General features: G+C 34.7%; 1 long non-coding RNA gene across 1 annotated transcript; it reads left to right on the top strand.

Annotated features, from left to right (window-relative positions):
• The first annotated feature begins 200 nt into the window (after nt 1–200).
• LOC115943149 (uncharacterized) lies at nt 201–894 on the top strand. Its single transcript, XR_004077765.2, has 2 exons — nt 201–515; nt 648–894. It is a non-coding gene; the product is annotated as an uncharacterized LOC115943149 (long non-coding RNA).
• The last annotated feature ends 2,858 nt before the right edge of the window (nt 895–3,752 follow it).

Raw genomic sequence — 3,752 nt, 5'->3', positions numbered from 1 at the left:
TCCCCAGTGTCTATCACCCAGTCACCCCATCCCTCCCACCCCACCCCCCACTCCAACAACACTCGGTTTGTTTCCTGCGATTAAGAATTCCTCATATCAGTGAGATCATATGATACATGTCTTTCTCTACTACAGTGATTTTTAAGATAAGTTTAGCCAACAATGTTTTTACCGAAATATCTAGTCAAAAGTCTAAAAATGCATACTTATTTTTAAAACCAAAGAAATAGCAGAAATCTATCTATATATTTTGAGAAACACTATATGTACTATCCAGCAGTTAAAATACTGGAAAAGGTATGATTTGAATGCTAAACGATACTGTTTTTCCTAAAATGGAATCATATCACAATACTATGCAATCACTTGGTGGAAAATGTTTCTACCTAATGGAATACTTTTATGGATGTATTCAAGAAAAGCTACTTAGCAAAGAACCCTGTCTTTTTGCAGCACCAGCACTCCCCTCAAACACTGGCACCCTGGAAAGACATCCTGGAAACACATTAGACTTGGTATTTAATTATGTGACATCAAAGGGAAAAAATTAAGACTCAAAAGGGGGCTGGGGGAGAAACAAGGGAGAGGGGTTTCTATACCTTGTAAACATCCCTGAACACTAAAACTACTGCATTTTTCTCTTCTAGGTACCATAACCTCTTGGGTAGTGATCTTTATTCTGCCTATCAACAGTGCTTTGAACCCAATTCTGTATACTCTGACCACAAGACCATTCAAAGAAATGATCCATCAGTTTTGGTATAACTACAGACAAAGAAGATCTATTGACAGCAAAGGAAGTCAGAAAACATATGCTCCGTCATTCATCTGGGTAGAAATGTGGCCACTGCAAGAGATACCATCTGAGTTAATAAAGCCAGCTCTTTTCACAGACCCCTGTGAATTGTCACTAATTTCTCAATCAACTAGACTCAATTCCTATTCATAACTGACTCTGAAACCCATTGCTATGCAGAGAATGTTGTGGGATGCTTCACGATGGATTTATTAGTATAAAATGAATGCCGCAAAATTAATAATTTATAATGGTTAAGATAAAGCTATTACAAGGACATGAGGTTATTTTTGAAAAATCAAAGTGACGGGGGCCCGTATAAAGGGAAATAAATTATATCGACAATGTGTATATATTAGTACATATTTTGCATAAGAAATTAAGAGAAATCTATTTCAGAAAGATTTATTCATTCTTTTACCATGCATTTATTGAGTACCCATTATGCACGTAGCACTGCAGTAAATTTCTGGAAGTGCACAGCATAGAACCTTTTCAATTTGCAATGTCAAATTATGTGTAGCTACAACAGAATATACGAAGGCCATTTGCAGTTCTTAGTTTAAGGCAGAGCTTTGTCTGTCATGCATATCAGCAAACACAATAATCATGGACACCTGTAAATAAAGGTTTAAGGTTTTGGAATACCCAAAATAATGAAAAATGAGGAATGAGAAAATATCTGATTGTTGGCAAAATAGATATTTTAAGAATTCATCTTACCTCTCTTGAAGTCCCTGTATGCTTGAGAGGTAATACACAATATTACTCTGAAAAAAGATGTTCTGATATAAACTCAAAATAGCACTTCTCTATGCATCCTCACATTTACAGTCAATTGATTTTAAACAAAGATACCAAGACAATCAAAGGAAGAAAGAACTGTCTTTTCAATAAATGATGCTGGGCCAACTGGATATTCACATGCAAAGGATTGAGGTTGGACCCCTACCTTATACTATATACAAAAAATTAACTCAAAATTAAACAACCTAAATATAAGACATAAAACTCTTAGAAGAAAACATTTGGGTAAATCTTCAAGACCTTGGATTTAGCAACGGATCCTTAGATGTGACAACAAAATCGTAAGTAAAAAAAAGGGAAAAAATTGATAAATTGGACTTTACCTAAATTAAAAAGTTTGTGCACCAGAGAATGTTATCAAAAAAGTAAAAAGACGGGGCACCTGGCTGGCTCAGTAGGTGGAACGTGTAACTCTTGATCTTGGGGTTGTAAGTCCGAGCCCCACAATGGGTATAGAGATTAGTTAAAAATAAAATCTTAAAAAAAAAAAAAAGTAAAAAGACAATCTGCAGAATGGAAGGAAATATTTGCAAATCCTATATCTGAGAAGGAGTTAATACCCAGAATATATAAAGAACTCCTACAACTCAAGATAAACAACCCAATTTAAAAGTGGGCAAAGGACTTAAAAAGACATTTCCACAAAAAAGATACACAAATGGCCAATAAGCACTTGAAAAGTTGGTCAACATCAGTAATCATTAGAAAAATGAAAACTAAAACCACAATGAGATAGATTACACGTACTAGAAAGGCTGTAATTAAAACAACAAAAGAAAAAAGAAGAAAATAAGTATTGACAAGGATGTGGAGATTGAAACCCTTCTGCATTGCTCGTTGGAATGTAAATGATGCAGCTGCAATAGAGAACAGTTTGGTGGTTCCTCAGAAGCTTATCATTGAATTACCATGTGATCCAGCAATTTCACCCCTGGGTATAAACCCAAAAGAATACAAAACAGGACTCAAACAGGTACTTGTATGCAAATGCTCATTGTGTTAGTTATTTACGTAACCAAAAGATGGAAACAACACAAGTGCCCATCAACTAATAAATGGATAAACAAAGTGTGGTATACACATACAATGGAATATTATTCAACCATTTATAAGAAAGAATGAAGTTTTGACACATCATCTACAACACGATGAGTATGAAATAAGCCAGACACAAAAGGACAAATACTGTATGATTCCACTTACATGAAATATCTAGAAGAAGCAAATTCATAGAGACAGACAGTAAATTAGAGATTACTGGGGGTGACTGGGTTGGGAGGATGCTGCCTAAAAAGTACAGAGTATTTTCTAGGGCAAAAAATAGATTCTCAAATTGATTGTGGTGATGGATAAACAACTGTGTGAATATGCTAAAAGCCATTGAATTGTACATGTTAGGTGGATGAATTTGAATTAGATCTCAGTAAAGCTGGTAAGAGGGAAAAGAAAGAAAAGAGCTAGAATGAACTGACTCAAGAAGTTAAGGAAGGAAAGGTCTGCATGTACATGTTTTACTTCAAAGAGGAAGTAGTTGTCATCAAGAGATGGATTTACCTGCCTTTTGCATGGCCAGCCAGTTCATAAGAGATTAACTTTTTAGCTAGTTATTCTTCTGGTCTCTGAGCTATTGGAATTTTTTGCTTTCATAATTTGAAATCTTTAAATAGGAATAAAATGTTTTCAGGTACTTTTAAATACACCAAAAATGTTTGAAACATGAAAATACTGGAATCAAAAATATATTTATTGAATATATAATTGTATAGATTTCTTTTGAAAGTAAATTGCCTACAATTTAATTCTAGTAAAAATATGGATTGCTTTGAGTGCTTTCCGTTCTTACTTGGAATAATACCAATAAATTTTCTACCTGAGGAATATGATTATGCTTTCAACAAAAAATCAGAATAGAAAGCTATAGTTCTTCTTATAATATTCAATTCTCAAGGCACCTGGGTGGTTCAGTCAGTTGGGCATCTGAATCTTGATTTCAGCTCAGGTTGTGATCTCAGGGTTATGAGATTGAGCCCCACCTCAGGCTCTGTGCTCAGCTTGGAGTTGCTTGGGACTTTCTTTCCCTTTCCTCTTCACTCCCCCACATGGTCTCTATCTCGCGCTCTCTAAAATAAATAAATAAATCTTTAAAAAA

Source organism: Leptonychotes weddellii, unplaced genomic scaffold (assembly GCF_054177405.1).
Source record: "Leptonychotes weddellii isolate Sample4059 unplaced genomic scaffold, ASM5417740v2 HiC_scaffold_18817, whole genome shotgun sequence".
Lineage (NCBI taxonomy): Eukaryota > Metazoa > Chordata > Mammalia > Carnivora > Phocidae > Leptonychotes > Leptonychotes weddellii.
This window is presented reverse-complemented; position numbering and strand designations above follow the sequence as displayed.